The sequence below is a fragment of the Homalodisca vitripennis genome, chromosome X, assembly GCF_021130785.1.
Source record: "Homalodisca vitripennis isolate AUS2020 chromosome X, UT_GWSS_2.1, whole genome shotgun sequence".
NCBI lineage: Eukaryota > Metazoa > Arthropoda > Insecta > Hemiptera > Cicadellidae > Homalodisca > Homalodisca vitripennis.
This window is the reverse complement of record NC_060215.1, coordinates 18,186,757-18,198,758: the sequence shown is the minus strand read 5'-3', so window position 1 is coordinate 18,198,758 and position 12,002 is coordinate 18,186,757.

Genomic DNA, 12,002 nt, shown 5'->3' with positions numbered 1-12,002 from the left:
GAATTTGTGTCTTCTTTGAAAAGTGTAAAGGATTACATTTATAAAAAGTCATTCTTGTTTGAAAAGCATTGGAATTTTAAAGACCGTTGTTGATTCATCTTATTCAATAAATTTAATCTCCAATTGACCTAATGGATAGACAAACTGATTCTGGTTTTACAAAATTAATTCATCATTGTTATATTATGGTCATGTATCCAAATTATGAACTCAAATTAGAATCCATTCTGGTAAAAGCATTTAGGTGCCCCCTTCTATTTATTTATCTGTGAAAAATACTGGTGTTCATGGTATAGTCATAATCCTAAGAGTTGTTAAAAAAACCACATAGATGTTTTTTTTTGTATTTTGATCTTTTATTTTAAATTCCACTGGCATGTCTGTTTATAGTTTTGAACTGTTTCTCTATTCTTATTTTGAAAATGGCTTCAAGTGACGTTATTTACTACCAACCCTCAAAGAACATTAATTTCATAATTTTTCTTTCATTATGAAATTAATGTTATTATCTTAGCGATAATTTTTTTAATTTTGTAGGTAGAGGCTAAGGAGCATAATTTAATACAACGGTTTTGAGGAAAACGTTATATACTTACTTGTAGTTGTAAGACTTGAAAGAATTTTTAACACTTGTTAGTCCTTTTTTTTAATCATGAAGACATATTTTATAGCGCAATTTAAATATCCGTGTGTTAAAGTATAGAGAAATGTGTAACAAAAACAATGTATCCTTATTCTGTCTTCTTAGCCTAAAAGATTTATTGTGAAATTCCCATAATTGGTCATGAAACGATTCTACAATGTTTTATTGCACATGCACAAATTTACTATTTTGTGTATTGATCCTCATTGACTATTTGATTAGCCATCACACTATTGTACGTTAAAATAGTAAGTATGTGCCATATAAAATTGCAAGAAAATATTCATTACCATACTGCTAGAATTTCGGTATTTATCCCTTTTGGCTTAGGAGGACAGAATAATGAGGTTGTGTTACAACCCATGAAGGACTGTATAAATTGACACATGTCACAAATTATTTGTTGATCAAGAAGTTGAGTAGCTCTGTGTATAATCTTAGCACTTGAGAACTTGTGGTATTGTGCTGTTTACCTTATAAGTTTATTTTGTTAGTTCACTGTCACTAAGTAAAGTCACATAATTACACAAACACAAAAAGTACGTTTCAGATTTGGGCTCTAGGCCTGTTTATTTCCATCTATTTTGATTGATTGACCCACAAAATTGATGTGCGGCATCAGAATTAATTTATTGTTTCATAGATCTTGAGAAAACTCAAAATCAATTCAATGCCAACAAAATACCTCAACAAAAATTTTTGGAATTGGTTGGCTAATGTGCATATGCCTTAGAAACCCAATTTTTAGGAAAATTACCTCACTCAAAATTCTTTGTTTGGAGTTTGTTTTTGACGATGGAAGGATTGTGAAGGAAACAGGATTTTTTCTGGACATTGCCATCGTCCAGTGATATAAAAAATCTATGATTTTTACTCCAAATGTTTGCTACAACAGCAGACTATTTTTGTTTTCTTCAAAAGATCTAAGCAGAAGGTTTTGAGATCTTTGTTTGTTTTTCTTTTCATCATCAAACTCCATGCCTAATTAAAGAAAGTATGTTGGAGGGTACATAAATTTATTGTTCAAGGGTAACATGATTACTAAACTGAGGGAGGTATACAATAACTCGTTGAAAACCAGAAGAGCTTGCAGTTCAACAAGTCTGTAGCAATAATGATAAAAAACTTTAGGTGGTTGATAAATTTGAAGTTACATTATCATATTTACTTGTGCACTATTTCTTCCAAATTTTTTTGGTTTATAGCAATCAATGAGGTAAAAGATTTCCAGGAGTGATCAGAATTTGCTAAACAACTTCAATATGAAGTTTGAAAGACTTCTAAGGAATTTGTGAGTATTTGCTTTTTCAGTTTCTAAAAGAAATATTGATAGGACCATTCGTACTGTATTAGGAATCAGTTGAATAGATATAAATAGATAGACCTTGAAACCAAATCTGAATTAGCTTTTTTGAATTTTATGTTGTGCAAATATTTGAGTGTTACATATGTATATATTTATTGTTAATGTGCAGTCTAATTTATATTAGAATTGTGTACAATTTAATTTATTAGATGTTGGTTGTTTAAATGTGCTGTAAGGGTGGTGATATCTTTCTTCTTTGGATACTAGATTCACATAAATACACAAACTGCCAATTTTTAGTCATTACAGGTTGCTATATAGGTTGATGACACTAAAACTCTTTTGATATTCCGTCATTGCATTTCTTTGTAGAAGAGTGAAAATTTCTAGCAGGGTGCATAAATCTAGAGAAAACTAATAGCCAAAAATAGTTTTTTCTTGCCCATTTCCAATACTTTACCTTGTTATAACTAACATTAATTTATTTAAGACTGCTGAACAAAGCCTCCTTTAAAGAAAGTCAAATAATACATAAAATAGTAAAGGTGGACTTAATTATTTACTTTTGAATCTCCACAGTAAAATATTTTTAGTTCACATGTTATATAATCTGTACCAATACTATAAGATTTGGTGTATTGTTTGTCCTGTGTTTTACGGAGCTTGGTTTTATTATTCATAAATAAACATTAGATATGTAGATTGAGTATAAACTTTCATGAACTCATCCTAGAAAATTAATTTAATAATATACTCCTGGACAAGTTTTGCACCACTATCATTTTATATATATATATATATATATATATATATATATATATATATATATATAAAGTTTATTACAGATTTATCAAATAAGGTTACTATGAATCTTTCTCTTGTATTTTGTACTTAGTAAATAAAAATGGACAGAAATAAATTACAAATGCTATTTTATTACATTCAGAAAATTAATACAACAAATAGGTTAACTAAGATAAATCAGGTTTAAGTAGGAATACAGATTTTGAAGATGATCTGGTTTACATTTTCAGTCTATTTATCAGTGTCTCTGTTGCTCTTCAACCACTGTAGTTTGTTGCACCTAGGTTGGTTTTTTATTCAAAGTGCCCAACATGTTTCCGAACTCTGATGGCTACTCAATCATGTCTATACCAACCTCCCTCAGATAGTCTCGGACTCCTGCAGCATTTCCATGCATCAGTTTGAAGTGAGGACCAGCAAATGAAAATACAAGTTCTTCTTCTAGTATGTTTGCGACATATCTCTGTGCATTTAAAGCTGGTGTAGGAAATGCTACGAGCTGTGTGCGCGTGTCAAACTAATACTACCCTAAAACGTAACTAAATCCCCACTAAAGGGTATCCTAGACAAGAAACACGCTTAGGTAATCTCTCACCCCGTCTTTTCCAGAAACGCTGATGTCCATCTAGAGAAGCTACATTATTTACAATATGATTTAAATTATTAGGATGGTATGAAACTTTTGTCCAAGAGTGTACTTAAAGCTTAAATAAATTAAAGTAAATTAACTCTATAATAATAGCTTTAAAATTAACATTATTCATTAATAGGCAGACATAAATAATAGCGAATAATAAATTAATACATTGAGCCTATTTTATAGAGACCCTTCAGTTTTATAGAACGTTCTCTGATTAAGTATGAAGTTGTAGTTTGACTGTTATTGCAATTAATGGAAATTACTAATGGGTGTTCCTCAACTTAATTATTTCCCAGTAATTTAACAGTGTATTATTGCTTATGTATACAATTAAGATGAATATGTTGTATGATTTTGATGTTTTTTTGGTTGTTATTCTCAAAATTATATGGTTTTTCAAACACATTAAGAATAAAATTAAGAATCTTATAAAAACTATACAATATTTTAATGAGTACAGTCTCTTGTGAATGTCCATTGTAATGTAATTATTTGTTCCTATTGAGACATTCTCCAATCATATAAAACAATGTTGTCAAGAGCATTCTACTCAGTATTGTCTTAGATCAAATCCTCTACAAGATCTAAATAAATCATTTATGATCTCTTTCAATAATGGTTAAATTTATTAGTTGAATTATTTCTGCTATACATTTTACTTGTTGAATGCAACACAGTATTTTATAATATATATATTTGTTAACAATAAAAATATGTTTTTACAAAGTAGTTGTGATTTTTTACGATTCTTCCTTTTGTTTTTTTTTTTTTTTTCAGGTTTAATGGTTGTTATGCGTTCAACGTTTGGTTATAATTAAACATTCATGAATTTAATTTACCTGGTACTGATTACTTGTTGTAAAAGTTCCGTAATATAGTAAATCAGTAGTGAAGAAGCAGATGTGTACATTACACCAAACTGTACGTTTGTTTAAATTGTGAAATTGAATTATGTACGAGGGCTGTTCAAAAAGTATCGGCCTTTAGTAATTAAAAGTGCATCATTGAACTAGAGCTACAAACTTCTAATCCCCTTCAAAGTAGTCTCCTTGGTGATAAACACACTTCTCCCAGCACTTCTGCCACTGTTCAAAACATTTCTGGAAAGCATCTTTTGGAATTCTGTTTAATATCTTCTCTTTCTTGAAATCGAGTCCCTTTCAGGGACATTTTCAGCTTAGGAAATAGCCAGAAGTCGCAGGGAGCCATGTCATGGGAATACGGAGCTTGGCGAACCAGAGGTGTTTTGTTTTTTTAGCGAGAAAACTCTAAATTAGATGTGCAGAGTGGGCATGTGCATTGTCGTGATGGAGCTGCCAAGTTTTTGTTGCTCATAGATTTGGTTTTTTGCGCCGCACAGTATCACATAGGTAACGAAGAACCTCAGGATAGTATCTTTTGTGATGGTTTGGACATATGGTGTGTACTCATGATGCACCACTCCGCTGGACCAAATTGCTGAGCTTTTTTTTGGTCTTGGAGATGTGTGCTTCCTCTGCGATGATTGCATCTTGGTACCCAGGACATATCTATAAATCTAGGATTCATCACCAGTGAACACTGTGTTCAGGAAGTCAGGGTTACTGTTTGCACTGTCCAGCATGTTTTATGCAATTTCAAAGCGAAGTTGTTTATGCTTCATTGTCAGCAAGTTTGGAACAAATTTATCGGACACTCTTCTCATTTTCAAATCCACGATTAAAATCGAATGTACTGACCCAATGACAGAAGGTCCGATACTTTTTGAACAGCCCTCATTTAGTGGAACCCAATAGCTTAAATTGCAATGCTAAAATCTGCTCAATAACAGAATATTTTCAGTTTTGATAACACAGGATTATCTTAAAAGTACTTCTGTAACATTTTAGTTGAAAATCTTGGTAAACTGAGTTTTTATCACATCAAGACGAATATAAACTTTATAAAAGAAATTAATTACAGAACTCTTATACAGTAGAAGTTTGGTTATCTAAGACACTGGATTAATCGAGGCTAATTTGTTTTAAAATTTTGCATTGTTCAAAATTAAGCTGAAGATACCATGTTCGTTTTTGAACATTACGGCACCTCACTGTACCGTTTGCATTGTTGTATTGGCCGACTGCGAACAGTATAGAACGCGTTCTCTTATTAGTTGCAGCCGGGTAGTAAGTCACGTTTACTTACTTCACAATGAATATAAACCAGAATTGACAGACAAGGGTGTTGTCAAAGTCGTTAACCATCACCAAAAAGTAAGAAGAAAGTGTTTAAATCATTCCTAAAATGTATCAATGTGATGGTTTGAAATTCTTGGAAGCAGTAGATGACATTGAACAGCCTGTGACAAAATGTTTCTTCAGCACCGGCACGTAAAACTCATCGGCAGTAAAACTTTGCAGCAGAGATAGGTTGCAAGAGCTTATAGCAAAAATCAACCGAAGATGGTTTTGCTGGTATTAATATTTTTTACGATTTATATTCTAAGTAATACAGTGATTTATTTGATGTATTGATCAATTAATCTTGATTTTTTTACTGTTAATTAAGATTTGTTCAATCTCCATGTAATTTGAATATTTCTGTATACAAGGTATTCCCAGTCCTATTTAGCTCAGTTTCTTAGAATTTTATTTATTTTGAAAAGGGTGTCCACCCTACCCGGAATTTAACGGACCGGGAATCTCTTACAGAACGGGGAAATTCTAAAAGAATTTCACTTCCAAGAACTTATGAAGTCAAAAATAATTGGTCCTCCTTTGATTAGGATGTGATTTTCTCAAAACATCGACAATAGACGATAGACAATTGCTTTATTTTCGTATTCATTAAGAAAAGAAATGGCGTCAAATATGATAAGACATATAGTCAAATATTACTAATTCAGATAAAAGTTGCTAACTAAATTAACATGTTCAACTGACACAGTTTAGGTAGCTATTTCTTTAAAACATGATAACAGTTTTACCCAAATAACAATTACAAAATACACATATAATTTACGTAGTTACATTGGTTATATTCTTGAACTCTTCAAATATATATTGACCTTCCAACAAGCCACTTAATAAGTCTTTTCTTCAGAACCTGCGGTGTGCTGGTTTTGAAGTTCTTCGGAAGCATATTATAAACCTTCACTCCAGCATAAGACGGCTTCTTGGCAAAAAGAGCTGAGTGATGTAAGGGAAGACTGAAGTAATTGGCCCCCCTTGTGTTGTAATCATGGATGTCACCATTCCTCTCGGGACGTGGTGTGTAGGCGTGTAGAATCACTTCAGTAATGTACAGAGTTATCACTGTAGGAATTCCCAAGGTCTTGAAAGCCTCTTTGCAGCTATCTCGAAAGTCTAGATCAGCCATGATTCGTATTGCACGCTTCTGTAAAACCAACACTCGCTGGATATTCCCTGCAGATGATCCACCCCACAGTACTATACCATAACGAATGTGGGTCTCAAACAGAGTATGGTATGCGGTTCTTGTTGCAGTAGGTGTACCAATTGATTTTATCCTCTTTAGCACAAAGAGTGCTGAGCTGAGTTTTTTGCATAAGCCGTCTATGTGGCAGTTCCAAGTCAACCGGTCATCGATCACTACCCCAAGGTGTTTTGTGGTTCGTACTCTTTCAAGGTTGGGTGGAGCATGAACTTCATCATTATATTTACCAAAAGTAAGGCATTTTGTTTTTGATGCGTTGAAAATTAAATCGTTCCTAAGGCAGTATTCCTGAGCCATATTTACAGATTTTATGGTGTTCATTTCTAGTCCTGGAACTGACTTCCTGTTGCTTATTAAAACTGTGTCGTCTGTATAAGAGACAGGGTAACAGTGGTTCCCCAAGTAGTCAGGCAGGTCACCAGTGAAAAGTACAAATAACACAGGTCCCAACACTGACCCCTGTGGAACCCCTCTCCTCATAGTCATTGGCTTAGATTTTTTCAAGTTTCCCTCAACAACTTTTTTTATTTCAACGATCTGCTTTCTTTCGTGCAAATAACTTTGAAACCACCTGAGTGGTATTCCTACGACACCTAGGGAATTGATCTTGGACAGAAGCACTGCATGGTCAAGGCTATCAAAAGTCTTGCTCAGGTCCAAGAAAACACCAGCAGCCGTATTCCCATCTTGATGTTCAATAAGATGTATCAGTCGTATTGTCCATAAGATGTTCAATAAGGGCACTCGTAGTTGATCTTCCTGAGATGAAGCCATGTTGCCTTGGAGGTAGGAGGTTGTTTGTTTCAAGGTGTTGCAAGAGACGTGAAAGCACTACCTTTTCAATTATTTTCGGTATTGTGGGAACTAAGGAGATGGGCCTGAAGTTCTTTAATTCCTTTCTACTTCCTTGCTTGTATAAAGGATAGATTTTTGAAATTTTTAATTCTGTTGGGAAGACACCTCGAGTCAGCGACTTGTTGATAATATTGACGAGAGGTTGACTGATTTCACTTCTACAGAACTTCAGCACTTTAGAGCTTATTCCATCAATTCCACTAGATGTTTTTGATTTGAGTGATGCAATTATTTTAAGTACTTCTTCTATTGTTGAAGGTTGATATTCGAATAATGTTGTTGCTGCATGGAATTTTGGTTTATGGGTGGCAGGGGCCCTTATCGGGATGTTGTTGGACAGGGTCGTCTCTGCAGCATTTATGAAATGCTCATTAAAATATTCTGCAATTTTTCCCAGATCCTCAATGGTCTCATCTGCAACGTTTAACTGCCACATTACATCTGAGACATGTCTTTTTGATGCCCTTTCACTGTTGATTATATTCCAGATCGTCCTGCTTTTGTTATCTGATTGGGCAATAGCCTCTTCATTTGCTTGTTTCCTGAGGTTTTTTAACTTAAGATCATATGCCTTTTTCTTTTGAAATGCATTAACTTTATCCTCTACTTTTCCAGTTAGCAAATAATTGTTGTGGGCTATAATGAAAATAGATCTTAAGTTATCAGCCTCTGGATTGCTAACCACGCAGTTGTTGCGTTTCCTTTTCTTGTTTCGGGTTTTCTTCAGTGGACAGGCGACATCAAGTGCAGTTGTGAAAATGCCAATAAAAGTAGAGTAGGCTTCCTCTGGGTCAGGTGCTGAATAAACTTTTTTCCCAGGATTGTAAATCACGGAGTCTTTTAAGGTTCAACAGGAAAATTCTTGTCCAAAAATGTCTTGTACAGTGTTTATCTGAGTATTTTTCCCTTGTTCCACACGATATGTCTAAATCTACAGATTTGGGCCAGTATGGTTCTTAAGATTATGTTGTGTAAAACTTTTACATCAACTTTGTCTTCATCGAGGTCTGTCATACCATATCGATTGAGGTAGCAATGGTTTGCAGTTTTACTCTTGTTGGAGGCAAAGAAACTCTTGAAATGTATGAAGTGAGGCAAGTAACTCACCAACCGCAGTGCTATTCCTTTTGTTTAGCACAAGTACTATTGTCATTGATGTCCCCTAAGAATGCAGAATCCCACAGTTCATGCGAAGGGAACGTCCCCGAGTGCAATTGGCCAACTGTGTGAAGCCTCATCTAATGGTGCAGAAGGAGAACGGTATACCCCAATCACATTCAGTACCATGTTTTTTTTTTCTAACTATGATATTTTTATCCTTGCCATTTCCAACATAAGTTTCAATGCAGTGACTTGATATTTGAGACATTCCACTGTCAATGGCCAATTTGTGGGTGTTTTGTAAATAGCTGTGCCTCTCCCTTTCAGATGGGTTTTTTTCCGCAATACACAGCTACAAGTGAGTAATCAATCAAGGCGAACATCCTTTGCACTTACAGAAGAAGCTTAGCCATGCTCTGTAAGAATAACTATGTCCGCTGTTCGATTTTTAAAAAGTGATTCAATCTGCAGTCGATTTTGTTTTAAGTCTGTCAATAGTTTGGTGAAAGATTTTCAATATATCTTTTTTAGAGTTTTGTATTCAGGATCAACTCTGTCACGGGATTTCTTGCTTTGTTTGGGGGGGGTGGACGTGTGGGGGGGGGGGGGGGGGGGGGGGGGTGGGGGGGGGGGGAGTGGGGGGGGGGGGAGGGGGAAAGGGGGGGTGTGGGGGGGGGATGTGGTTGGGGGTTTGGGGTGGGGGGGATGGGGGTGGTGGTTGTGTGGGTGGCGAGGATTACCCTTAAAGGGGGGGGGGGGGGATGGCAGCCTGAATGTCAGTCTGCTCCTTATCTGCTGTGTCGGATTGATTTTTTAGTTTGTGTCAGGTGTATGGGGGGTTCTTTTTGGTGGCAGTCGGGTTTCTAGTCAGACCTTTCTGATAATAATTATGGTTTGTCCTCGGTCCAGGAGGTTGCATTTACCTTATTCCAATTTATACCTTGCCTTAGTTTGGTGGTTAGTCCCTGATATTTTATCAGTAAATTATGATTTTTTGAATAGAGAAATACACCTTGGTCATGGGAACCTTACCCCAGAAACCTGTGAGTCACCTCTTCGGTTTTGGAGGTGTATATCCATCCTCCTGGCCAAGCATGTGTCAACAGGTAAAGTATTTATTATGTGTCTAGGAAAATAGAGCCAGATGTTGACGACATAATCCATCGAATGATTTAGAATTGGTTATTCTTGATCAACTGGTGTGTTGAATGTTCAACGTCTCTTCACTATACTGTTATACCAAAACAACATAAGTTGAGATTAGGGAAGCATTATTTTTGCTGTGTTAAGTAAATACAAGTGCCTTGGCGTCAGGGGGGGTAGAGGGGGGGGGGTCGGGTTGGGGGGGGGCGCGGGGGTGGGGGGGGGGGGGGGGGGTGCGGGTGGGCTAGGGTGGTGGGGGGGGGGGGGGGGGTGGGTTGGGGTGGGCTGGCTCGTTGGTGAGGCGGGGGGGCTGATGGGGGGGGGGGGTCTGAGGGGTGCCGTGGGCCTCATGACAGAGTGGGGAGTCATGCGAGGTGTCTTCTCTGGGAGGATTCTGTGAGACAGGCTGAGGTTGCCAAATCGTTTAATGATGTGGTGAGTCACACTGGGGGGCTAGGGGGGGGGGTTCGTTTGACTCATTGGATATAATAATATATTATGATTGGGGTGGGTGCTCACAGGCTACATATAGGAGAAGGTTGCCAGTTCCAATGAGTTACTTGAGAATCATGATATATATAATGATAGGGGGGGTGGATATGGTGGTGGGTGGGTTTCCTTTATTGTCAGAGCACTGTTGTGGCCTTTTATTCCTCTGTTAAACCCTGGGGTCAGCATTTGGGAAATGAATATATTACAGCATTGAATCGCTGAGAACACAAAACTGGGTAGCCCAACCGAGTTGTTATCTTTATGGTTTCTAGGACCATTGGTTGTTTTTACTTATTAGGCTTCAAGGTTGGCTTATTACCAGCCTTGAATCATGTTTTTGCAGGTCTTGGATCACGAGGTGCACTGGGGGGAGGGGGGTGCGGGCCTTTGGGCTGGGGTGGTGGGGCTTGAAGTGTCTGAAGAATCTATCAGCAGGTGGATAACGATTTGAATGAATCAAATTTCTCTCAAAGTTGTTTTTTCTGATGTTTTATATCTGTTTGTGCATTTTCCCTTTTTATTCCGATACCTCCAATAAAGCCAGTTGTACTGTTCAGAATTGTAAGTTACAACTAAAATTAGAGTATCAGTAGTAGATTTTTTTGGTATGAACTTAACAATTATTCAGTTATTCTAAAGCGAGCCAGTTTAGAAATTTAAGAGGATTCAATATTTTAAAAAATAATTTTCTGTTATCTACTTTAGTACATTTTGCTCAAATTTTCATCCATCAAATCGATTGTATTTACATAATTCAGGGTTGGAAGGAGGATATGGCTATTTTGAAATAAAAAAAAAAATAGTTATTCCCATTAACAAACATTTCTCTTTTTCAAAGCACTTCAATTTTGTTACGAAGGTTTGTGCTTATTTGTTTCACACTGTTACCACATTCTTGAGTAAAAAAATTTAAATTCTTATCATTTGTTTCATTGATTAGTTGCATTAGAAGAGCCACATTTACTTGACTTCTAGTTAAGCATTCCAGTTTGGAGTTGTTCAATCTCTATATCTTTTGTCCTATTGTTTTCTTCATAAAAGAAAATCTCTTTTTTTCAGAGCTTCAATCTCCCTTTGTAGCCTCAAAAATGTTAGGTTCCGCTTCTCGGCTACATGTGTAATGTGTTTCAGCCGTTTTTCTTTTCAAACTGAATTTCATTAATTGTCCTCGTGAGAGTTCAATAATTATTTTTGGCTAGTTCAAACACATTTGACGATTATGGTTGGAGTATACCTCCTCCTACCACATATACTGTTATTCTGGACTAGGCTCCACTGATTTCAGAGTTGTAAATGCAACTGCAGCACTCCCAATTCCTATTTATGTTCTTTAATAGCCTCTTTGTATTCATCATCAGGCATATTGATCATTTTATAATGAAACCAATTCGAGAAGCAGAGCAGCATATTGGATTATATTGCAACCAATTTTGCAAAATACCACAAGGTAATTTACTCATTGTGATTCAGTGAACTGTGCACAAGGCAGAGGGAGAGTAGCTGAAAAATCAATGTATCAATTTATTTTAGAGGAACTGGGCTAATTGAAAGTCTTTGCCAATATTCATTTAATCAGTTGAGTTTGCTGATGATAAAGATAT